Source organism: Anomaloglossus baeobatrachus, chromosome 3 (genome assembly GCF_048569485.1).
Source record: "Anomaloglossus baeobatrachus isolate aAnoBae1 chromosome 3, aAnoBae1.hap1, whole genome shotgun sequence".
In the NCBI taxonomy this organism is placed as follows: Eukaryota; Metazoa; Chordata; class Amphibia; order Anura; family Aromobatidae; genus Anomaloglossus; species Anomaloglossus baeobatrachus.
Genome location: NC_134355.1, coordinates 663,525,028 through 663,552,265, shown reverse-complemented (window position 1 = coordinate 663,552,265; position 27,238 = coordinate 663,525,028). Strand labels below are relative to the sequence as shown.

At 48.4% G+C, this 27,238-nt stretch overlaps 1 protein-coding gene across 2 annotated transcripts in view; it reads left to right on the top strand.

Annotated features, from left to right (window-relative positions):
* LOC142297017 (cytochrome P450 2B11-like) overlaps positions 1–27,238 on the top strand; it is a 202,200-nt gene that overhangs the window by 147,975 nt on the left and 26,987 nt on the right. The gene's annotated exons all lie outside the window — the stretch shown is intronic.

The following is a 27,238-nucleotide window of genomic DNA, read 5'->3' as shown; positions in this document are numbered from 1 at the left end:
GCGACGAATATGTTTAGCGCTGACAATGCCATTATCAGCATGACAATTCTAGTCATTTACATGCTGGAGCACACGCTAAACACTATTCGGAGTCAGGGGGTGGGACAAGAGGAAGGGGAGGAAGTACAGGAGGATTCATATGCGCAAGAGATACCAACATCTACAAGGTCCAGACGTTCATCATCACCAAGGCGGCAGGCATGGGACGGTGGGGGATAGGGATTAACAAGGGCACATGGTAGCAGGCAAAATGTTGAGGAAGGTGCAGGAGCCCAGGAAGAAATGGAGGACAAACTCTCGATGGACATGGAAGACTCAACAGATAAGGGAGACCTTGGTCAAATTTCGGTTGAACGAGGTTGCGGGGAGATGTCAGAGGAAGAAAGAACGGTTATCACCTCGCCGCCACAAACACAGCGAGGACTTGGTCCGCATAGATGCGCAAGACACATGAGTGCCTTCTTGCTGCACTACCTACAACATGACCCTCGGATTGTCAAAATTAGAAGTAATGATGACTACTGGGTTGCCACACTATTAGATACCCGGTGCAAGTACAAATTTTGTGAAATAATTCCAGCCATAGAAAGGGACGCACGTATTCAGGACTATCAGCAGAAGCTTTTACTCAATCTTAGCTCGGCTTTTCCACCAAACAACTGTGCAGGTGCAGGGAGTGAATCTCCCAGTTGTAACTTGACAAACATGGGACTGTCTCATCATCAACGGTCAAACCGTACCAGCAGCACCGTTTCTGGTGCTGGTAACAGCAATTTTATTGAATCGTTTCATAATTTTTTTAGACCATCCTTTGCAAGGCCACCAGAGACAACAAGTATGACACATAGTCAACGGCTGGAGAGGATGATACAGGAGTATCTCCAAATGAACATCAATGCCATGACTTTGCAACTGGAGCCTTGCTCATTTTGGGCTTCAAATCTTGAAAAATGGCCTGAGCTCTCCACTTACGCCTTGGAGATCTTGTCATGTTCCGCTGCCAGCGTTGTCTCTGAATGTGTCTTCAGTGCTGCTGGGTGTGTGCTGACAGATAAGTGCACGCGTCTGTCCAGTCATGGATCCGCAAGGACTTTTCTACCCCTGTGTCATCCTGGTGAGAGTAAAGGCTTGTGGATTTGGAATGTGCTTGATGCAAATGTACCTGTCAAGTTTGCAAGTGGGACACAAGTGATGAGTGTGAGTGTCTGTGGGGCCCAATTTTTGGAAAAAAGGGGAGACCCTGCTTGGAGTCCCCTTGCTGTGTTTTTAAAAATGATTCAAGATGAACAAGTCATGGTTCAGCAAAGACTTTGCTATCTACCCCGGTGTCATCCTGGGGACAGTTAAGGCTGGCGTATTTTTAAATGTGCTTGATGCTAATCAACATGTCAAGTTTGCAACTGGGGCACAAGTGACGCCACTGAAGTGTCTGTGGGGCCCAATTTTTGGAAAAAAGGGAGACTGCTTGGAGTTCGCTTGCTGTGTTTTACATGATTTTAGAAGGGCATGACATGCCTATATCTGTGTCTCCTCTTTTTCCTCGTCAAGCTGTTTTGTTTTCGCATAAGTATTTGTCCTTGTCACTTTCCCATGTGTTTGTGTTGTCTTGGGAGTTGTTTGTCACCTTTTGGACACCTTTGAAAGTGTTTTCTAGGTGTTTTTATGTGTTTGTGATTGCCTCCCATTGTTTTCAATGGGTTTCGAGAGGTTCGTCGAACGGCTCGCCGAACCGAACTCTAACGCGGCCTCCGTTCGACGAACCGAGCCGAACTCGAGCCTCTAGAGGTTCGCTCATCTCTAGTTACAACAAATATATTCCACAAGTGGAGTTTCTTTTTAAGATCCAATTTTACAATTTGTACCAAATTAAAACATTTTGCATTAGTTTCCTTTGTTTATAAGGAGAACATGTTGTTTACCAAATTGAAATATTAAATTTTAATATTATTTATATACTACACTTTTATCAGTAAGTGTAAAATTATTTTTCTATATTTTTATTTAGTAAGATACTCCTTAAGTTGGAGGTCTAAATGTCAATGGCAGTTTTTATATGATTTGAAGAATATGGCTGATGCACTTTTATTCGGACATCTGTGGGTGTTGCACTATTATTTGGGGCAGGGCAGATATTACAAATTTCTTGGCCCTATAAAGTCAAGCACTCTGGGTCCCTTCCCTCATTTTGCATGCTTAGAGTACACATATATTAAGCACATACATTACACAAAGCATTTATACATTAGCACAAACTGTTTAGATTTCAGACACGTACTGCACACATAAACTATATATGATTAATCTGTATAGATTTTTTAACCCCTTAACCACTGCGGGCAGTAAAGTTACGTCCTAGCAGTCGCAGTGTTAATCTTTCCCTGTGGCAGCAGGGGAAGATTGGCGCACATCTCAGCTGATTTGTACAACTGACGTGTGCCTGCTAGGCACGAGTGGATTCGCTATCCGCCCGTGCCCTTTAACCCCTTAAATGGCGCTGTTAATATGTGACATTGTTATAGTGCAATCGCTAAAATGTTACTCACTGCCCGATACTGGAAGTCACGTGACTAGGGATGATCGAATAACTCAAATATTCGGCTTCGCGAATATTTTACGAATAGGTCGCCGCTATTCGACTCTTCGCGAATATTCGATGCGTAATGTAAGTCTATAGGAAACCCAAATAAGAACAATTTGGAACTATTTGGGCTTCCGATAGACTTACATTGCACATCGAATATTCGCATAGCGGCGACCTATTCGTCGGATATTCGCGAAGCCGAATATTTCAGGTATTCGATCATCCTTGCACGTGACGTGATCATGTAGATTCGGTGGTGGTCATGATAGGAATCTGGCGCCCTGGACAAGCCAGGACGTCACAGGTACTGCAACAACACACCCCACACCCCGGCTAGGCACATCTAGGTCAAACAAAAATCCTTGTTGCCTCCCTCCAGGGGCTGATGTCCTCACCAGGGGGTGAAGCCAGGCGGTTGGCCCCACCCAACGAGGAGTACACAGTCCTGGAGGCGGGAAAAGGAAGCAGTTGAAGTGGAGAGTGTAGTGGAGTGAAGAAGTGAAGTGGTAGCGGAGCAGACTGACCGTGTCCGGGTGCGTGGACCGGGCACATACAGCAAGGTTGGCAGACGGTGGTGACCGTCTGCAGGAGAGGCTGATTGACGTGAACCGTAAGGACCGGGGACGGGTGGTGGCCCGCTGGTACCGGATCGGGGAGCGAAGAGAAGCCAGCACCATTCGGCAGGGCCTACGGACCCCGACCAGGCTAGGAGTCGCCGTAAAACCGGTCAAATCCATTAGCGAAGGGAACCTCCGGGGTTTCCCAGCAGTCAAGACCCGATTGAAGGCAACAGCTCAAACCGTAAAGGGAAACACAGTTACCGCCAAGGCTACAGTTCCCAGGGCCAGAGCCTGAGGGCAAAAGGAGCTCCCTCAGCATCCATCCAAGCTGGGGAGCGGGTTACCGGTGGGAAGCCACCAGAACCGAGAACATAACACAGGTGCAGGGAAAGGCAGTCACCACCAACCTACCAGGAGAAGAACAACCGCAGCCGTCTGTGGGACCCGTCCATCCAGCCATTTGTTTTAACGGAGACTTTGCATTCATCATTGGCTGAGTGAGTACCACTGTGCCGTGCGGCACCGTGCTGCCCCCGCGACCCTGCACCTCACCAGGCCCCGTAACCCGCCTGCCATCCCTCCCTCACCGGGCCCCGGGACAACCAACCCCCCTACCCACGGAGGGGAAGAACAACAACTAAGCTGCTCCCTGTCATCGCTCCCGGGATCCCCGTCCAGAGCGGCGGTGGTGTCACAACCTCACCACAACCGAGGGTGGCGTCACGGACAATAAATCCCCAAAACCATTCCCCTTTTCACTCACGGGCGAGGAGCGCCGCTCGAGTCCCCGGATCCGGCCCACTGCTCGAGCCACCAAGCAGCAAGCGAAGCAGCCCCGAGCCAGACTCGAGCGTGGTGAGCGCAGCGTCCCCTCCCCGCCCGAGACAACTTGGCATCATGAACAGGATCTTACCGCTCTGCCGTCTGGTAGAGGTGCGCCTTGTGACCGCCGGAGGTGTCCAGCCGAAAATTTTGAGAAGCCGCCATCTTGGGCGCGAAAAATCCCCGCTCGAGCATCTTCCTGAGCAGTGGAGGCGCGAAAACCGAAACCCCGCCCCTGTAGAGGAGGAGCCGGAAAAAGACTAAGGGGGACGGAAACAAGATGTCTGCTCCCGACGGAGCCGCTGGAAGAGCGGCGGTCGCAGCCGCAGTGGCACCCGTGGATGGGAATGGGCCTGCCCAGGTCCCGGCCGCACTGGCGGGGGGCGCCGTGGCCCCAGCTCTCGCTTAGGTGATGCCGTTCTCCTTGCCCTATGTGCCCGGAGCTACCTGGCTGCCGGAGTACGATGGGAAACCTGACGCGTTGCAGGTCTTCCGGAAGAAGCTTAGCCCGCTACTAGAACTGTACCCCCTAACTGATAAGCAACGTGCAGCGGTAGTGCTTGGGCAGCTAACCGGCGCGGCTGAGCAGGAGGCGGAGACCTGGGCCGAGGGGGACCGGTCCTCTGTAGCCACCATCTTTGAGAAGCTACAGACTGCCTTTGAGACTCGTACCGAAGCCGAGCTGCGGATGCAGTTTTATCAATGTCGGCAACGGCCAACGGATAGCATTCGGGATTACGCCTTACTTCTGCAAACCGCCCTCCGCACACTGAAGTGGGTAGACACCATCAACGATGCGGACAGCAACAAAATGTTAGTGGAGCAGTTTGTACAGGGGATGAGGTCCTCGGAGGACCGCAAACAACTCCGGCTGTGGGCCCTATAACACCCTGATGTGGACTTTGCCGTGTTAAAGTAATGGGCCATTAAAGCTCTGCAGCCCCCAGCATCGGAAGTCCCTGAGGCCGCCCCATGTCCAGCTGAGACGGCTCCCGTCATGGTGGCCCCTGCCCTCCCAACGCCTCCGGTACCTGCAGCCCCAAGCGGAATGATGGAGGAACTGGCTGCCCAAGTCCGCCGCATGGATGGGGACCTCGCCAAGATCCTCGCCGCACTCCAGCCTCCGACCAGGTCCCAGCCCCCGGGGAAGATGCAGCTCGCCGACAGCCCCGAGGACGTCCCCTGGATGCAGCGGAGAAGGGCCAATGACTCACGGTATGGACCTCCAATTTGTTACAGGTGCAGCAAGCCCGGCCACTACTCCCGACGGTGTCCGTTAAACGAGCAACCCCTTGGGCCACGGGCCAATCCTCAGGAGTAGAACCCAGTGTCTTCCCCGACTGGCGGGACCGGTACATCGGAGCCCGGCCCATCATCCCCCTGGCAGTGGACGGCATCCCGCTGATGGCTCTCCTGGACACTGGATCTCAGGTAACCACAATACTATACACACTGTATCAACGGTATTGGGGAAAGGACGAACTAGCCCCCCCCAGATAGCAGTATGACACTGATTGCCACTGATGGACTACCATTGACCCAAGTAGGGTACATCAAGTGGCTATGACTGTGGGACGAGCTGAGCTGCAACACCAGGGTTTGATTGTGATAATGAATGAACCCAGTGATCATAACTCGAAGGTAGTGCTAGGGACTAATGTGATGGAGCACTGTATGAGTGATGTGCTGACCCTACTGCAGCAGCTGGCCGCCACAGCGGCGGGGAGCCGACAGAGAGCTGTGCAGCGTGAGATCCGGGCCCTGATGTATCGCCAGCATGTGAACTCGACAGGAGGAGAAATTGGAGGAGTGAGAGTGATGGATGCGGCCCCTTTGATTGTGCCTCCCAGGAGTGAGATGATGATTTGGTGTAGGGCAGCGGTAGGGCCCCAAGAGCGAGACTAACCTGCCATCATAGAGCCCATGCCCTCTGAACACTGGCCCACAGTAATGGCCGCCCGAGGGGTGGTAGACGTCAAGAAAGGGAGAGTGCCCGTACGGGTGTTGAACTGTGGGGAGGAAGAGGTTAGGCTTCCCCGGTACGCTACCCTGTCAAGTTGCTCACTCTAGATCCACACACCATCCATGAGGCCGTTCCCCCGATCTCTCCGCCCCCCCGCCAGTTCTCACCCATCCCTGGGGGAGTTAGACGAGTGGTGTCGGGAGCTACACATCGGCACTGATGATACCCCCACACATCACAAGGAAGGGGTATACCGGGTGGTATAATTTTCTTTCTCCTCCCCCTTTTCCTTTATATCTCCATTTGGTTGTTCATTCAATATGGATTGAGATTAAGAGCATGTAGCTCGAAACGCGTACCCTGTCATCCTATCTCATCTTTATGGGGATTTTTTATACCTTGTGGATATGATCCATTTCCATTTTACCATGAATATTGAATAAAAAAGCAAGTTTTAATATATTTTCTGGACACGAGTGCTGGATTTTTTTCTTTTTCCTGGAGTTTCTTGGCCGGGCCGGCTTCACCGTGCACCTGTCCTTCATTGGAGTCTCCATGTGATCTGGGTGAGCTGATTTTGTTTTTCTTGTTTCACTGTTGTCATGGCCTTCGTGCTCCCCTGATTCAATGAATATACATACAATATAAAATTGTGTGTCTGGATTATCTCGACAGACTTTATTAAATATGGAGACCCCTAATCCTGATATTTCCACAAATGCTGATGATTTTTTCAATGTTAATTGTCAGACAAGACTGAACAGAGCAGCAAACATCTTTTCACATAAAACTGGGGATATAACCTCACAAGATCAAAGTGATCTAAATACTTTAATGCATCAATTGGAAAAATACATGACATCTCGGTTGAAAACGTGGTGGGATTTTAAAACCTTATCTGCCTATTCAGACCAGAAAATGATCCCTAGAGGGCTGAGGATAAAAAAACGCCCCACCACTGAGTTCGATGCTGGTTTTCTGAAGGAATGGGACGCTGTCCTCTCTGAATGCTCCCTCAAACTCATTAAGCTGATTACAGAGAGAGAACTTTTGAAATTAAATGAGACGGAACTAAAAGTCAAGGAGATTGAGACTGAATTAAAAACCTTTTCTAATAATTCACAATTTGCTATCCTCAAGGAAAGAATCAGCAATAATTTATCAAAATTGGAGGATTCTATCACTCTCATGAAAGAAAAAAAGTTTAAAAGAGATGTTTTTGATTATGAGAACGATCAGGTGTACGATTGGTCTCAGATCCGGAGACAATATAGACAAACACCTAGATCAATTATTAGGAAAAGAGTGAGTTTTTCTTCTACGGAAATGGATTCCTCTGAAAATAATATTGATACCACTGATTCTGAGGGACCATCTGTATTGGACACACGGACTGCCCAGATGAATGTGTCAAAAAACGCACAAGAAAAATTTTCAAAAAAAACAAAAAAGAAAAACAATATTACAGACGGGCCGGACGGAAACACCGCAATAGAAAAGGACTTTTTCTTTCACCGAACTCGGAGGGGAATTTTTTAGGGGGTCTTAATGACCTCACGGTATTGAATATGTCAGCCAATATCTTAAGTGATGATCAAATAAGTGTTTTGCAAAGAGGTTTGAATTTCGTTCCGACTACGAGATTCAATGTTTTTGAAACCCTCATGGACATTAACAAATTCATTAGACGTTTAACCATTAAAAAACATTTTTTCTGTAATGATAATGAATCTGCATGTTCTGACGAAACTAATTTACCTTGTAAATTTTTTCCTTCTACTTTTTCTGAGCAAATGTCTCTAGCTATATTATGTGACCTTTCTGATTCAAACATAGAATCTCAAAACCGCTGTGATACACAGTTTTCCAACAGAGTCCCTAATCCAGACTACTATCCCACACAATCTTAAACTACTAGTATGGAGGATTTCCAAAATGTTATAGAATCAGAATTAATTAAACTGAGAAAAAACAAAAAAAACATTAAATATAATTTGAGTATACACGAACAGACCGCCTTGTCTCAGTTACAGGATAACAATGATGTTGTTATTAAAAGATCTGATAAAGGCGGATCTGTTGTAGTTCTGGATGTTGGACTCTATGAAATGGAATTAAATAAAATGCTTAGAGAGAATTCCATCTATAAAAAAATCTCCATTAATCCTACTGATGAGGTTAAAAAGTGTCTATCTAGAATTCTGGAGGAGGGTGTGCAACTTGGTGTAATTTCGGCAAGGCAGAGTGAATATTTAAATCCACCTTCATCTATTATTCCGTTGTTTCATGCTCTGCCGAAAACGCACAAAAACCGCTTTCCTCCAGAATTCAGACCTATTATATCAGGGATTGGCTCTGTAACGGAGCATTTATCGGAGTGGTTGGATATACGTTTGCAATCATTGGCCCAAACCTCCCCAAGTTATGTGAGAGACACCAAACATATCCTAAGCATTTTTTCTAAATTTACATGGAAAAAAGAATACAGCTGGTTAACTTGCGTTATTACCAGTCTGTACACATCCATACCTCATGAACTAGCCCTTATAGCCTTGAAACATCACATGTCTGGATATAGTGGCTACCCATCTGATCTCCAGAATTTCATTTTGGATGTAACTTGGTTTTTACTAAAAAATATTTTTTTTACCTTTATGGGTAGCTACTATGTCCAGACCCAAGGCTGCGCTATGGGTGCGAAATTTTCCCCCTCCCTAGCAAATATTTTTTTGTCCTGGTGGGAGGAGGGGAATATTTTTTCTGTGGATAACCCCTTTTCACACAATATTGCAATATTTCTCCGTTATATTGATGACGTGATTATTGTGTGGAAAGGGGAAGAAGAGGAGATTGTGGATTTCATGGCATATTTAAATAACAACCCATACAATCTTGGATTTACATATGAACATCACAAGGAACAAATCACATTCTTGGATGTTATTTTTTCATCTAAACCTGAGGATGAGGCTGTAACTTGTAATTTGTTCAGAAAGCCGACGGCAGGGAATTCCCTGCTTCACGCTAACAGCTGTCATCCGAAACATGTATTGGATAACATTCCCACAGGAGAGTTCATACGGGCGAGGAGATGTTGCTCATCAGAGGAAGCATATGAGAAGGAATGTAGAATCATTAGGGAAAGGTTTCTTTGTCGGGGTTTCTCTGATGCGACTATCTCTAAAGCTAAAATACGTGCAGATTCTAAGACCAGAGATCAGTATCTATTGGACAAGCATATGAGCCACACACACAAACAGTCATTAACTGTATTTTCCACCAAATACAGCACTGATTTTTATTCTATTGTTAACATCATAAAAAAATATCTTCCTATACTCAGTACGGATGATACCGTCAAAAGTATACTTGAGGAGGGAGTGAAGTTTGTCTCCAAACGCAACAACACTATTGCCTCTACTATATCTCCAAGTGATCATACAAATCGCATCAAGAATAATTCACATAACTGGCTTTCTGTTACGGGCTCATATAGGTGTGGACAGAAGATATGCGGCTTATGCAAATACATGCCTAATACGAAAAAAATTGTGTCTAGTGTAACAAAAAAAGAATACAATATTAATTCCTTTATTAACTGTAGTACAACTCATGTTGTTTATCTTATCACATGCGATGCATGTAACATTCAATACATTGGAAGCACTGGCCGTAGCCTTAGAAAGAGGATTTCAGAACACCTATATGACGCCTGTAACAGAAGTAGTAGAAGCCCTTTGGGTGCTTCACAACACTTTATTTCTGTTCACGGTGGCTGCACGAATAGCTGCCGTGTGAATGCTATTGAAAAAATTGTGTTGCCATATAGAGGGGGTGATATTACAAAAATTATGCGTAGGAAAGAGGCGAAGTGGATTTTCTTGATGGAGACTAGAGCCCCCCAGGGTATGAATTTGCGAGATGAACTGAGAAACATATATTAATGTGTTAAAATATAATATATCCATGTATTTTTTTTTTTTTTTTATTTTGTTGATAAAATGATATATGGTTAATTTGATTGTCTTGATGTCTGTTCCCTCCCCCCCCCCCCTTTTTATACAGAGGGTTATATAATGCTGATAAAAAATCTGAAATATATGCAAAGGATATACTTGTACATTTATTGATACTTGTTATTTTGTATTGCATATTCCTGCTTTAATCCCCTTTTCTTATATATATGTGGTTCTGCTGCTCATGCAAGGTGCATAGCTATTCTGCTCTGATTCTTTCTGCTGCTATTTGTCTAAGTCTGACTTTTTCTATCTATGGTGTCATATCCGTTTTAATTTTCTTTCTCCTCCCCCTTTTCCTTTATATCTCCATTTGGTTGTTCATTCAATATGGATTGAGATTAAGAGCATGTAGCTCGAAACACGTACCGTGTCATCCTATCTCATCTTTATGGGGATTTTTTATACCTTGTGGATATGATCCATTTCCATTTTACCATGAATATTGAATAAAAAAGCAAGTTTTAATATATTTTCTGGACACGAGTGCTGGATTTTTTTCTTTTTCCTGGAGTTTCTTGGCCGGGCCAGCTTCACCGTGCACCTGTCCTTCATTGGAGTCTCCATGTGATCTGGGTGAGCTGATTTTGTTTTTCTTGTTTCACGGGTGGTACAGGAGTATGAGCGATTTTTTAGCAAACATCCTCTAGATTTTGGGCAGATTAAAGGGGTCCAAGACCACATCCCTACCGGTTAACACCCCCCTATTAAAGAGAGATACAGGCCTATTGCCCCCGCACACTACCAATGCGCCAAAGACATGTTGAGGAACATGAAGGAGGCGGGGGTTATTAGGGACAGCTGTAGTCCCTGGGCCACTCCGTTGGTGCTGGTTAAGAAGAAGGATCGCACGATGCGGATGTGTGTGGATTACCAGAAGATTAACCAGATAACGCATAAGGATGCTTACCCTCTGCCTCGTATTGCAGAGTCCCTGGCCACGCTGAGAACCGCTAACTACTTCTCCACTCTTGACCTCACCAGTGGGTACTGGCAGGTGGCCGTGGCGCCTGAAGACCGAGAGAAGACTGCCTTCACCACTCCTATGGGACTCTGTGAGTTCAACAGCATGCCGTTCGGGCTGTGCAATGCCCCCGGAACCATCCAACGGCTGATGGAATGCTGTCTGGGGCACTTAAATTTCTAGACCGTCTTGCTGTACTTGGATGATGTGATTGTGTACTCACAGACATATGAAGCCCACCTGGAGCACCTAGCCAAGGTGTTCGCGTCCCTTGCTAAGTATGGGATGAAGTTGAAACCCTCAAAGTGTCATCTGCTGAAGCCCAAAGTGCAGTACCTTGGACATGTGGTGGGTGCAGAAGGTGTCGCCCCCGACCCCGAGAAGATCACTGCCATCCAAGACTGGCCGAGACCGACCACAGTGAGGGAAGTGAGGCAGCTCCTGGGCCTGGTGGGATACTACTGTCGCTTCATTAAGGGGTACACGAAGATGGCTGCCCCCATGCAAGACCTCCTCGTGGGACAGACCAAGGGTGGTAGACCCCTAGGAGCCCCATTGGTGTGGGAAGAAAAGCATGAAGAATCCTTCCGCCAGCTGAGAGCGGCTTTGACCGGGGAATAAATCCTAGCGTACCCCGAATACAGCTGCCCATTCATCCTCTATACCGATGCCAGCAATGTGGGCTTGGGGGCTGTTCTATCCCAGGTCCAAGACGGAAGGGAGAAGGTGATTGCTTATGCTAGCCGAAAACTCCGACCGACAGAGAGGAATCCTGAGAACTACAGCTCCTTCAAGCTTGAGCTCTTAGCACTGGTGTGGGCTATCACCGAGCGGTTCCGCTATTACCTGGCCGCAGCCAAGTTCATCGCTTACACGGACAATAATCTGCTGACCCATCTAGATACCGCCAAGCTGGGCGCGTTGGAGCAGCGGTGGGTGGCCAGGTTAGCCAACTACGATTTCACCATCAAGTACCGGGCCGGCCGTACCAACGTTAATGCCGATGCACTCTCCCGGATGCCCCACCTGTCAGAAGAGGGACCAGAGGATGACGACCTCGAAGAGATCGAGTTGCCTGCTTTTCACCGGCCGCTAATTGAGAAGGTGCATGTCCATCAACAACGGGTGAACCTAGACCCGCTGCCCAGTCAGGAGTGGCAAGAAATACAAAAAAACAGTTTGCACTCTGATAATGCTAAAGTATGGAAACCATGAATATGTGAACATGGACCTGCATTACTGCTAAGGAAAATCTGAGAAAAATGAGATATTTAGCATATATAAATGGCCATTTGTATATCTGCCCAGTTGCCCCTTCACGGCATATCTCGTAACTGGGTCCCTGACGCTATGCTGAAGCCTCTCTCTAGGTTAAAAACCTCCTGTGTATGGGCAAGTAGGAACCTGCTATATAGGATAAGATTACCTGTGGCAACTGGGGGAAGGGTGCACGGTCAGAAGGTATAACCCTCTTCATATAGACAAAAAAGACTGACTGCACTCCTCAACCCTCAACCTGACGTGTGAACAGGTGCATAACTGAACATGACATAAAATACAAAAAAACAGTTTGCACTCTGATAATGCTAAAGTACGGAAACCATGAATATGTGAACATGGACCTGCATTACTGCTAAGGAAAATCTGAGAAAAATGAGATATTTAGCATATATAAATGGCCATTTGTATATCTGCCCAGTTGCCCCTTCACGGCATATCTCGTAACTGGGTCCCTGACGCTATGCTGAAGCCTCTCTCTAGGTTAAAAACCTCCTGTGTATGGGCAAGTAGGAACCTGCTATATAGGATAAGATTACCTGTGGCAACTGGGGGAAGGGTGCACGGTCAGAAGGTATGACCCTCTTCATATAGACAAAAAAGACTAGCATCAGGGACCCAGTTACGAGATATGCCGTGAAGGGGCAACTGGGCAGATATACAAATGGCCATTTATATATGCTAAATATCTCATTTTTCTCAGATTTTCCTTAGCAGTAATGCAGGTCCATGTTCACATATTCATGGTTTCCATACTTTAGCATTATCAGAGTGCAAACTGTTTTTTTGTATTTTATGTCATGTTCAGTTATGCACCTGTTCACTCGTCAGGTTGAGGAGTGCAGTCAGTCTTTTTTGTCTATATGAGGAGTGGCAAGAAGCTCAGGAACAGGCACCTGCTGTCCGCCTGGTCAAGACCCTAGTGGAACAGGGTTCTGCTGGGATAGACCCTGCCGCCCCTGCCGAAGCCCAATGTCTGTGGCGAGAACGGACCTGGCTGTACCTACACCAGGGGAAGTTGTATCGTGAGCTGATTAACCCGAAGACCCACGAGAAGGTTCATCAGCTAGTGATTCCCAAGGCTAACGTGCCCACCGTCTTGCAAACATACCATGATGGTGCTGGGCACTTCGGGTGGAAGAAGCTGGAGATGTTGTTGAGAGAGCAGTTCTATTGGAGTGGAATGCGGGAATCCGTGGAGGCCTGGTGCCGAGAATGTGGCCCCTGCGCATTGAGAAGGAAGGACGAGGCCAGCCAGAAGGCACCCCTACACCCGATCATCACGCATCAACCGCTGGAGCTGGTTGCCCTCGACCATGTAAAGCTCACCCCCAGCCGAAGTGGGTACACCTACGCTTTGACTATTGTAGACCACTATTCAAGGTTCATGGTGGTTGTCCCAGTTAAGGACCTAACCGGTCGTACCGCCGCTAGAGCATTCCAGGCTTATTTCTGTCGACCGCATGGGTACCCCGAGAGGGTGCTTACCGACCAGGGTCCGGCCTTTGAAGCGGAGGTATTCCAAGAATTCTGCCAGTTGTACGGCTGCAAGAAAATTCGGACCACGCCTTACCACGCCCAAACCAATGGCATGTGTGAAAAGATGACCCACTTGGTCCTGGGCCTCCTCAAGACGTTACCGCTGGAATATCAGAACCTGTGGCCGGAGAAGTTATCTGACCTAGTCGATATGTATAACAACATCCCTTCCAGCTCTACGAAATGCACTCCAGCATACCTGATGTGGGCTCGCCCCGGCCGACTACCAGTGGATCTAGAAATGGGGTTGGAAGCCCCTGAAGCACTCCCTTCGACAGCTGAATGGGACACTCGGCGGAGAGCACAGTACCGACAGGTCCAGGAATATGTTGAAAAGAACTTGTGCCGGAGTCGGGAACAGCAGGAGCAGTGCTTCAACAAGAAGGCGCCTGCCGGTCCCTTCCAGCCTGGGGATTTAGTGCTGAAGCGAAAAAGAAGGACCCATAAGCTGGATGATCAATGGGAAAAGACCCCGTATGTAGTACAGCCCACTGGATGGGAGAATGGGAAGGCCTACCAGATCAGCCGTGACGAGGGGAGGACTCTGGCCACGGCTTCCCGGGACCATCTAAAGAAATGCCCACCACCATTGAGGGTAGCTGCTGAAGCTCCAGTTCCCAGACCGGCGGAGAAAGAAAAAGAGGTAATCCATACCATGATGGGTGATTTCCCGGCAGACTGGCCTATGCAGAACGGCGCGGTGATTCTTCCAGTGATACTGTTCCCACAACCTGTGGATGAGGAAGTGATGGAAGTGACTGACCATGAGCCAGTGCCCAGGGATGTACCTGTACCCAGCTCCCCTACGCCTCTGCCTGCCCCACACGATAGCAGGGAGGAGGAACTAGTTGTTCCCTCTGCCCCACTGCCTGCCATCACTGACACTGGGCCCCGAAGGTCCACCCGTCCCAACCTAGGTAGACCCCCACTTAGGTACAGGGAAACTACTCTTTAAAGGGGGCTTTGCGTGTTGAGCATATAGATGAAAAGTTTAAATGATAAGTGAATTAACAGAAGATGTCACCTGATTGGAACTTTGATTGAACCGGCCGTTGCTGGCAACTAGTCCCCGTAGGGACTTTCTGCAACCGTTGCATAAGGGACTTCTTACGGACAAGCCCGAGAACTGGCAGGGCAACCACAAACTAGTGGGATGTAAATAAATGTTGGCTTGTTGGCTTACACCGTTACCGCCTCCGGAGAGACAGATTGGAGGAAGGGCCCACAGTGGAGTAGGCTGGGGCCTGGCCACCACCGGAACCGGTGGCGATCCTCCAGGGGTTCAGGGGTCCCCATGGACGCGGGTCCCCTGAAAGAGACCGTACCCGCTTGGGCAACTTGGTTCTGGACTAGGGTCAAGGGGTGCTGCCCACTTCTTAGGGGCAGCATCAGGGCCAGGTTGTTTGGGTGGGAGAAGAGCGGAAGCCATACCGTTATAAAATGTTTGTAATGTTTTTACATGTTTTACCGTTTTTCTATCTTTTGCAGTTAAAAACAAAAATAAAACCGGTGATGGACGGGCAGCCCGCGACGGTCTGCATTTTACTAAGGGGGAATGTCATACCTGATGAGGGCTCGCCCCGGCCGACTACCAGTGGATCTAGAAATGGGGTTGGAAGCCCCTGAAGCACTCCCTTCGACAGCTGAATGGGACACTCGGCGGAGAGCACAGTACCGACAGGTCCAGGAATATGTTGAAAATAACTTGTGCCGGAGTCGGGCACACCAGGAGCAGTGCTTCAACAAGAAGGCGCCTGCCGGTCCCTTCCAGCCTGAAGATTTAGTGCTGAAGCGAAAAAGAAGGACCCATAAGCTGGATGATCAATGGGAAAAGACCCCGTATGTAGTACAGCCCACTGGATGGGAGAATGGGAAGGCCTACCAGATCAGCCGTGACCAGGGGAGGACTCTGGCCACGGTTTCCCGGGACCATCTAAAGAAATGCCCACCACCATTGAGGGTAGCTGCTGAAGCTCCAGTTCCCAGACCGGCGGAGAAAGAAAAAGAGGTAATCCATACCATGATGGGTGATTTCCCGGCAGACTGGCCTATGCAGAACGGCGCGGTGATTCTTCCAGTGATACTGTTCCCACAACCTGTGGATGAGGAAGTGATGGAAGTGACTGACCATGAGCCAGTGCCCAGGGATGTACCTGTACCCAGCTCCCCTACGCCTCTGCCTGCCCCACACGATAGCAGGGAGGAGGAACTAGTTGTTCCCTCTGCCCCACTGCCTGCCATCACTGACACTGGGCCCCGAAGGTCCACCCGTCCCAACCTAGGTAGACCCCCACTTAGGTACAGGGAAACTACTCTTTAAAGGGGGCTTTGCGTGTTGAGCATATAGATGAAAAGTTTGAATGATAAGTGAATTAACAGAAGATGTCACCTGATTGGAACTTTGATTGAACCGGCCGTTGCTGGCAACTAGTCCCCGTAGGGACTTTCTGCAACCGTTGCATAAGGGACTTCTTACGGACAAGCCCGAGAACTGGCAGGGCAACCACAAACTAGTGGGATGTAAATAAATGTTGGCTTGTTAGCTTACACCGTTACCGCCTCCGGAGAGACAGATTGGAGGAAGGGCCCACAGTGGAGTAGGCTGGGGCCTGGCCACCACCGGAACCGGTGGCGATCCTCCAGGGGTTCAGGGGTCCCCATGGACGCGGGTCCCCTGAAAGAGACCGTACCCGCTTGGGCAACTTGGTTCTGGACTGGGGTCAAGGGGTGCTGCCCACTTCTTAGGGGCAGCATCAGGGCCAGGTTGTTTGGGTGGGAGAAGAGCGGAAGCCGTACCGTTATAAAATGTTTGTGATGTTTTTACATGTTTTACCGTTTTTCTATCTTTTGCAGTTAAAAACAAAAATAAAACCGGTGATGGACGGGCAGCCCGCGACGGTCTGCATTTTACTAAGGGGGAATGTGGCGCCCTGGACAAGCCAGGACGTCACAGGTACTGCAACAACACACCTCACACCCCGGCTAGGCACATCTAGGTCAAACAAAAATCCTTGTTGCCTCCCTCCAGGGGCTAATATCCACACCAGGGGGTGGAGCCAGGTGGTTGGCCCCACCCACCGAGGAGTACACAGTCCTGGAGGTGGGAAAAGGAAGCAGTTGAAGTGGAAAGTGTAGTGTAGTGGAGTGAAGAAGTGAAGTGGTAGCGGAGCAGACTGACCGTGTCCGGGTGAGTGGACCGGGCAAATACAGCAAGGTTGGCAGACGGTGGTGACCGTCTGCAGGAGAGGCTGATTGACGTGAACCGTAAGGACCGGGGACGGGCGGTGGCACGCCAGTACAGGATCGGGGAGCGAAGAGAAGCCAGCACCATTCGGCAGGGCCTACGGACCCCGACCAGGCTAGGAGTCGCCGTAAAACCGGTCAAATCCGTTAGCGAAGGGAACCTCCGGGGTTTCCCAGCAGTCAAGACCCGATTGAAGGCAACAGCTCAAACCGTGAAGGGAAACACAGTCACCGCCAAGGCTACAGTTCCCAGGGCCAGAGCCTGAGGGCAAAAGGGGCTCCCTCAGCATCCATCCAAGCTGGGGAGCGGGTTACCGGTGGGAAGCCACCAGAACCGAGAACATAACACAGGTGCAGGGAAAGGCAGTCACCACCAACCTACCGGGAGAAGAACAACCGCAGCCGTCTGTGGGACCCGTCCATCCAGCCGTTTGTTTTACCGGAGACTTTGCATTCATCTTTGGCTGAGTGAGTACCACTGTGCCGTGCGGCACCACGCTGCCCCTGCGACCCTGCACCTCACCAGGCCCCGTAACCCGCCTGCCATCCCTCCCTCACCGGGCCCCGGGACAACCAACCCCCCTACCCACGGAGGGGAAGAACAACAACTAAGCTGCTCCCTGTCATCGCTCCTGGGATCCCCGTCCAGAGCGGCGGTGGTGTCACAACCTCACCACAACCGAGGGTGGCGTCACGGACAATAAATCCCCAAAACCATTCCCCTTTTCACTCACGGGCGAGGAGCGCCGCTCCAGTCCCCGGATCCGGCCCACCGCTCGAGCCACCGAGCAGCAAGCGAAGCAGCCCCGAGCCGGACCCGAGCGTGGTGAGTGCAGCGTCCCCTCCCCGCCCCCCAACAGCACAGGGTCATGTGATGACTCCTGTAGCTCACATGACTCAGATCCTGTAAGAAATGGTTGAGTGCTGCTTGTTACAATAGATGAGCATTTCTCCCAGTCTGAGCGATCCTGCCCTGATCGGAAGAAATAAATGAGCGATCAGACTGCTGATCGTTATAGTCTCCTAGGGGACCTAGTAAAATAAAAAAAATAGTTTAAAAAAAAGTTTTGAAAAATTAAAAAAATAAAAAAACAAGTCAAATTCACCCCCATTCGCCCCATTGAAAATTAAAGGGTTAAAAAATAAAAATATAGACATATTTGGTATTGCCTTTTCAAAAATGCCCAATTTATGAAAATATAAAATGAATTAATCTGATCGGTAAACGGCGTAGCGGCAAAAAAATTCCAAACGCCAAAATTACGCTTTTTGATCGCCACAAATTTTGTGCAAAATGCAATAACAGGCAATTAAAATGTAGCATCTTTGCATAAATGGTACCCTTAAAAATGTCAGCTCGAGACACAAAAAATAATCCCTCACTGAGCCATATATCCCAAAAAATGAGAGCGCTACAGGTCGCGGAATATGTGTAATGCCTGAGTGTAGCCACAGACTCAGACTGGCTGTAAGGGGAGTCTAGAGTAAGGCTGCTCACAAAGCAGGACCCCAAGAACTCTGCAACTGTTTAACCCCTATACTGGGATTTGGAATTACACAGAGCCCCAGAGATCCCCACCTGTGGTATGCTGTAGTCCGTGGTCGTCAGGCAGGGTCAAAAACCAGGAGATGCTAAACAGGAACAGAATCGGCAGGCAAGGGCGTAGTGAGAAGACAAAGCAGAGGTCAAATCCGGAAGTGGCAGCAGGGTACAAAAACGACAGGCAGGATGGTAGTTAAACAACAATCAAAGGTCAGCGCACAGGAATCACAATACAAACAGCACATGTGCCAGGAGTACAGAACTATCTCTGGCAGTGGTCATGTGACAGGAGGGGGAATAAGAAGGGTGTGGTGTCTTCCCATTGGCTTCAGGTGAATGTTGGCAACATCAGCTGGAAGACACGCCACCTACATTAAGCCAGTGGTACTGCAGGTTCCAGGGAAACCCAGCCTAGTGGATGAGCGGAGCCTGTGCTCCTCTCCCATCACCAGCACTATCCATGGTGGGAACATGGCATCGTCTGGTGATCGGAGCAGAAGTCGCAGGAGCGGAATCTGGTGGGGACGTGACAATATGGCGCAAAATGTACTCCTTTTTTTTTAACAACCTTCTGATTTTTTTTAACCCCTATACATGTTAGGTGTCTACGAACTCACACTGACCTTAGTCATCACAGTGACACATCAGTTTTACTATAGAGTGAACACTGTGAATTAAATATCTCAAAAACAATAGTGAAATCGCACCTTTTTTGCATTTTGTCCGCATTTGGAATTTTTTTGCTGTTTTCTAGTATATGACAAAACCGCTAGGTGCAGAAAGAGGAGCTAGAGCAGAGAGAGGAGCTAGATACATAGGGATGAGCTAGAGGCAGAGGGATGAGCTAGAGGTAGAGGGATGAGCTAGAGGCAAAGGGGGTAGCTAGAGGCAGAGAGAGAAGCTAGATGCAAAGGGATGAGCTAGATGCAGAGGGAAGAGCTTGATGTCGGGGGATGAGTTAGAGGCAGAGAGGAGCTCAGAGCAGAGGGAGGAGCTAGTGACAGAAGGAGGAGCTAGATGCAGAGGTATGAGCAAGAGGCAGATGGATGAGATAAAGGCAGAGGGTAAGGGGAGCTAGAGGTAGAGGGAGGAGCTAGAGACAAGAGTTAGAAGCAGAGGGATGATTAGAGGCAGAGAGAGGAGCTAGATACATAGGGAGGAGCTAGAGGCAGAGGGAGAATCTACAGGCAGATTGAAGATCTAGAGGCAGAAAGATGATCTAGAGGCAGAGAGAGGATCTAGAGGCAGAGGGTGAGGGGAGCTAGAGGTAGAGGGAGGAGCTAGAGACAGGAGCTAGAAGCAGAGAGATGAGCTAGAGGCAGAGGGAGGAGTTAGAGACAGGAGCTAGAAGCAGAGAGATGAGCTAGAGGCAGAGGGAGGATCTAGAGGTAGAGGGATGAGCTAGAGGCAGAGGGATGAGCTAGAGGCAGAGGGAGGAGTTAGAGACAGGAGCTAGAAGCAGAGGGAGGACCTAGAGGCGGAGGGATAAGCTAGAGGCAGAGTTCTGCCTTCTCCTTCCTCTTTTATCTGTTGTGGGAAATTCAATTTCAAAGGCAATGCCAGGTACGCAAAAAAGAGGCACAGAAAGGTTTTCAGTCCATAACTCAGTGTTATATTCACACTGGTATCAAAAGAGAAAACAGTGTCTTACATCAGATGGGCATGCAAAGCAAAAGTCCAGCTTAATAAAAAGCATAGATTAGGGCGCAGTTGTGCCAGTCCATTCAGGCATTTTATTTCCATAAAACCTGCTGCAACTTTCAAGCTAAAACATTAACTCCCACTGAGTAGTCAGAGTTGTTTTTTTGTGCTGTCCTAACTCCTTCAGCTTTGAAGACCAGGCATTGCCTCAAAAACCCAGAATAGTAGAGAAGGTCCAGGCCAGGGCTTGACCTCTGGTTCTAACCAGTGTGAAAGGCGCTTTCTGAGGCCTCTTTCACATGTCAGTGATTCTGGTACGTACAGTTACAGTTAGGTCCAGAAATATTTGGACAGTGACACAATTTTCGCGAGTTGGGCTCTGCATGCCACCACATTGGATTTGAAATGAAACCTCTACAACAGAATTCAAGTGCAGATTGTAACGTTTAATTTGAAGGTTTGAACAAAAATATCTGATAGAAATTGTAGGAATTGTACACATTTCTTTACAAACACTCCACATTTTAGGAGGTCAAAAGTAATTGGACAAATAAACCAAACCCAAACAAGATATTTTTATTTTCAATATTTTGTTGCGAATCCTTTGGAGGCAATCACTGCCTTAAGTCTGGAACCCATGGACATCACCAAACGCTGGGTTTCCTCCTTCTTAATGCTTTGCCAGGCCTTTACAGCCGCAGCCTTCAGATCTTGCTTGTTTGTGGGTCTTTCCGTCTTAAGTCTGGATTTGAGCAAGTGAAATGCATGCTCAATTGGGTTAAGATCTGGTGATTGACTTGGCCATTGCAGAATGTTCCACTTTTTTGCACTCATGAACTCCTGGGTAGCTTTGGCTGTATGCTTGGGGTCATTGTCCATCTGTACTATGAAGCGCCGTCCGATCAACTTTGCGGCATTTGGCTGAATCTGGGCTGAAAGTATATCCCGGTACACTTCAGAATTCATCCGGCTACTCTTGTCTGCTGTTATGTCATCAATAAACATAAGTGACCCAGTGCCATTGAAAGCCATGCATGCCCATGCCATCACGTTGCCTCCACCATGTTTTACAGAGGATGTCGTGTGCCTTGGATCATGTGCCGTTCCCTTTCTTCTCCAAACTTTTTTCTTCCCATCATTCTGGTACAGGTTGATCTTTGTCTCATCTGTCCATAGAATACTTTTCCAGAACTGAGCTGGCTTCATGAGGTGTTTTTCAGCAAATTTAACTCTGGCCTGTCTATTTTTGGAATTGATGAATGGTTTGCATCTAGATGTGAACCCTTTGTATTTACTTTCATGGAGTCTTCTCTTTACTGTTGACTTAGAGACAGATACACCTACTTCACTGAGAGTGTTCTGGACTTCAGTTGATGTTGTGAACGGGTTCTTCTTCACCAAAGAAAGTATGCAGCGATCATCCACCACTGTTGTCATCCGTGGACGCCCAGGCCTTTTTGAGCTCCCAAGCTCACCAGTCAATTCCTTTTTTCTCAGAATGTACCCGACTGTTGATTTTGCTACTCCAAGCATGTCTGCTATCTCTCTGATGGATTTTTTCTTTTTTTTCAGCCTCAGGATGTTCTGCTTCACCTCAATTGAGAGTTCCTTAAACCGCATGTTGTCTGGTCACAGCAACAACTTCCAAATGCAAAACCACACACCTGTAATCAACCCCAGACCTTTTAACTACTTCATTGATTACAGGTTAACGAGGGAGACGCCTTCAGAGTTAATTGCAGCCCTTAGAGTCCCTTGTCCAATTACTTTTGGTCCCTTGAAAAAGAGGAGGCTATGCATTACAGAGCTATGATTCCTAAATCCTTTCTCCGATTTGGATGTGAAAACTCTCATATTGCAGCTGGGAGTGTGCACTTTCAGCCCATATTATATATATATAATTGTATTTCTGAACATGTTTTTGTAAACAGCTAAAATAACAAAACTTGTGTCACTGTCCAAATATTTCTGGCCCTGACTGTATGTGCTAGTTTTTATGCGTACCAGAATCACTGACATACACAGACACATTCCAATCAATGGGTCTGCGTACACATCAGTGATTTTTCACTCACCGTGTCTCCATGCACCATACACGCGTGTCCGTGATTTCCATATGGAGACATGTCCATTTTTTTATGGTATCACTGATGTCCCACGGACCACACAGTGGTGTAATCCGTAAAACACGTACCAGAAAAAAAATGTATCTTTGAAATTAAAAGCTTTTTATACTTTTTTATACGTTCTCCAGCGATGCTGTGTTCAGCCACTGCTGCCTGCTGCTTCCAAGCCGGCTAATTACTGTCATGAATATGCACCACACTGCTGACTCAGAAGTAGCAGCAGAAGTGACACAGTGGTGGCTGGAAACACAGCAGAGCCGGAGATTCAGCATCACGGACAGCAGGAGCAGGGACAGGGGAGTTTGGAATACTTGATCTCCATCTGCTATCATGGATCACAGATCATATATCATGGATAGCACATGGAGAACACACATGTGCAGTGAATCATGGCACATGGAGGGACATATGCGTTTTTAACACATCAGTGAAAAACATCTGTGTTTTTCACAGATGTGTGAAACAGGCCTGAGAGAAACATATTGCCCATCCAGAACCATACCCCTCACTAGAGGTGAGCGAACCGGTCCCGGTTCGGCTCGAGGTCGGTTCGCCGAACGGACCTCCCGTTCGAGTTCGGCTCGTCGAACGTTCGACGAACCGAACTCGAGCCAATAGGAAACAATGGCAGGCAATCACAAACACAGTAAAACACCTAGAAAACACCCTCAAAGGTGTCCAAAAGGTGACAAACAACTCAAACACATTGGAAAGTGACAAGGACATATACTCATGCGAAAACAAAACAGCTGGACAAGGAAAAAGAGGAGGACACACAGATATAGGCATGGCACGCCCTTCTAAAATCATGTAAAACACCGCAAGGTGACTCCAAGCATAGTCTCCCTTTTTTTCCAAAAATTGGGCCCCACACCCACCCACCCATTCAGTGGCAGCAGTTGGGCCCCAGTTGTACAATTCACAGCTAGATTTGCAGCAAGCACATTCAAAAATACGCCATTCTTATCCGTCCCCAGGATGACACCGGGGTAGGTAGATAAAGTCTTTGCTGACCCATGACTTGTTCATCTTGGCTTCTTTTAAAAACACAGCAAGCAAGGGTTACTCCAAGCGGAGTCTCCCTTTTTTCCAAAAATTGGGCCACACAGAAACCCACCCCATCAGTGGCAGCACTTGGGCCCAAGTTGCAAACAGGATGTTTTGATTTGCATCAAGCACATTCAAAAATACGCCATTCTTATCCGTCCCCAGGATGACACCGGGGTAGGTAGCAAAGTCTTTCCTGATCCCAGCTCTGTTCATCTTGGCTTCTTTTAAAAACAATATAAGCAAGGGTTACTCCAAGCGGAGTCTCCCTTTTTTTCCAAAAATTGGGCCCCACACACACCCACCCATTCAGTGGCAGCACTTGTGCCCTAGTTGTACACTTCACAGCTAGATTTGCATCAAGCACATTCAAAAATACGCCATTCTTATCCGTCCCCAGGATGACACCGGGGTAGGTAGATAAAGTCTTTGCTGACCCATGACTTGTTCATCTTGGCTTCTTTTAAAAACAATGTAAGCAAGGGTTACTCCAAGCGGAGTCTCCCTTTTTTTCCAAAAATTGGGCCCCACACACACCCACCCATTCAGTGGCAGCACTTGTGCCCTTGTTGTACACTTCACAGCTAGATTTGCATCAAGCACCTTCCAAAATCCGCCATAATTAACCGTCCCCAGCATGACACCGGGGTAGGTAGCAAAGTCTTTCCTGATCCCAGCTCTGTTCATCTTGGCTTCTTTTAAAAACACAGCAAGCAAGGGTTACTCCAAGCGGAGTCTCCCTTTTTTTCCAAAAATTGGGCCCCACACACCCACCCATTCAGTGGCAGCACTTGTGCCCTAGTTGTACACTTCACAGCTACATTTGCATCAAGCACATTCAAAAATACGCCATAATTAACCGTCCCCAGCATGACACCGGGGTAGGTAGCAAAGTCTTTCCTGATCCCAGCTCTGTTCATCTTGGCTTCTTTTAAAAACAATGTAAGCAAGGGTTACTCCAAGCGGAGTCTCCCTTTTTTCCAAAAATTGGGCCCCACACAGACACCTTATCAGTGGCAGCACTTGTGCCCTAGTTGCAAACAGGATGTTTTGATTTGCATCAAGCACATTCCAAATCAACAAGCATTTACTCTCCCCAGGATGACACAGGGGTAGTAAATTCCTTCTGGATCCATGACTTGTTCATTTTGATGAACGTCAGTCTGTCCACATTGTCACTGGACAGACGCGTGCGCTTATCTGTCAGCACACACCCAGCAGCACTGAATACACGTTCAGAGACAACGCTGGCAGCTGGACACGACAAAATCTCCAAGGCGTAAGTTGCGAGCTCTGACCATTTTTCTAGGTTTGAAGCCCAAAAGGAGCAAGGCTCCAGTTGCACAGTCATGGCATCGATGTTCATTTGGAGATACTCCTGTATCATCCTCTCCAGCCGTTGACTATGTGTCAGACTTGTTGTCTCTGGTGGCCTTGCAAAAGAGGGTCTAAAAAAATTATGAAAAGATTCCATAAAATTGCTGTTACCGGCACCAGATACGGTCCTACTGGTACGGGTAGACTGTTGAAGATGACGAGACCGTCCCATGTTTGTCAAGTTACAACTGGGAGATTCCCTCCCTGCACCTGCACGGTTGTTTGGTGGAAAAGCCGATCTAAGATCGAGTAACAGCTTCTGCTGATACTCCTGCATACGTGCGTCCCTTTCTATGGCTGGAATTATGTCACAAAATTTGGACTTGTACCGGGGATCTAATAGTGTGGCAATCCAGTAGTCATCATCACTTCTAATTTTGACAATACGACTGTCATGTTGGAGGTAGTGCAACAAAAAGGCACTCATGTGTCTTGCGCAGCCATGCGGACCAAGTCCACGCTGTGTTTGTGGCATAGAGGTGCTACCCGTTCTTTCTTCCTCTGACATCTCCCCCCAACCTCTTTCAACTGAAATTTGACCAAGGTCTCCCTCATCCGCTGAGTCTTCCATGTCCATGGACAGTTCGTCCTCCATTTCTTCATGTTCTCCTGCACCTTGCTCAACATTTCGCCTGCTACTATGCGCCCTTGTCGATCCCTGTCCCCCATGGTCCCATGCCTGCTGCGTTGGTGATGATGAACGTCTGGACCTTGGTGATGTTGTTGTCCCTTGCGCATATGAATCCTCCTGTAGTTCCTCCCCTTCATGTTGTCCCACCCCCTGACTCCGAATAGTGTTTAGCGTGTGCTCCAGCATGTAAATGACTGGAATCGTCATGCTGATAATGGCATTGTCAGAGCTAAACATATTCGTCGCCATGTCGAAACTGTGCAGAAGGGTGCATAGGTCCTTGATCTGAGACCACTCCATCAGGGTGATCTGCCCCACCTCTGCATCTCGTTGGCCCAGGCTATACGTCATGACGTATTGCACCAGGGCTCTGCGGTGCTGCCACAGTCGCTGTAACATGTGTAGAGTTGAATTCCAGCGTGTCGCCACATCGCATTTCAGGCGATGAACCGGCAGGCCGAAAGACTTCTGGAGCGATGCAAGTCGCTCTGCTGCGGCGCTTGAACGGCGGAAGTGAGCTGACAGTTTTCGTGCCCTGTTCAGAAGGCCATCTAGGCCGGGATAGTGTGTTAAAAATTGCTGGACGACAAGGTTCAACACGTGAGCCATACAAGGTACGTGTGTCACCTTGCCCAGGCGAAGTGCCGCACCCAGGTTTGCAGCATTGTCGCACACGGCCTTACCAGGCTGCAGGTTGAGTGGAGACAACCATTTATTAAACTCGGACCGCAGAGCTGACCACAACTCCTCAGCTGTGTGACTCTTATTCCCAAGACATGTCAAGCTAAAGACCGCCTGATGCCGTTGCGCTCTGCTGCCAGCATAGTAACGAGGGGTGCGTGATTCCTTCTGCGCAGTGAGAAAGCTGGTGGCCTGACCAGGCAGGCTTGGGGCGGAGGTGGAGGACCCAGATGAGGTGGAGGATGCAGAAGCTGTGGCGGAACTTGGACAGACATAGGATTGACACACAAGTCGTGGGGACGGCAAGACTTGTGCAGCAGACCCTTCACCATCTATCACCATAGTTACCCAGTGCCCAGTCAGCGACATGTAACGTCCCTGTCCATGCTTACTGGTCCAAGTATCGGTGGTGAAATGCACCCGTTCACACACAGAGTTTCTCAAGGAAGCGGTGATGTTGTGTGCGACATGCTGGTGTAGCGCGGGCACACCTTTCTTAGAGAAGTAGTGGCGACTAGGCATCTGGTACTGGGGCACAGCGACAGACATAAGGTCTCTAAAATCCTGTGTGTCCACTAGTAGAGATGAGCGAACCGGTCCCGGTTCGGCTCGAGGTCGGCTCGACGAACGGGGGTCCCGTTCGAGTTCGGTTCGTCGAACGTTCGACGAACCGAACTCGAACGTATAGGCTATAATGGGAGGCAATCACAAACACATAAAAATGCATTATAAATGTACACAAACAGTTAATAAACATTGCCATAACACTTACCGGTCCTCGCGATCCCTTCTGCACTCTGTCTCCTGCCGCTATTCCATCCGATGATCGCTGAATCCTCCCGGTGACCTGCACTGCCAGCAGAGAAGCAGGACCTATCGTGACGTCAAAATAGCCATGTGACCAGTCACGTGGCTATTATCTCATTGGCTACAGACTGGTCACATGACTATGACACGTCATGTAGGACCTGCGAGTGCATCTCTCCGGTACACGGTGCACATATGTGTATCGCCGTGTACCGGCGACATGCTCTAGCACACGGTCGACTCCCCGTTCCGTTAGGGACCGGCTGACACAGCCGGTCATTAACGGAGATCACCGTTGCCATAGCAACGCAGTTAGCGGTGACGTCACCGCTAACCGCGGCTCCGAGAGCACCGTTGCTATGGTAACGCGTCTGTCAGCGTTACCGCTAGCAGCCAGCACTGATCACTCACAGAATGAA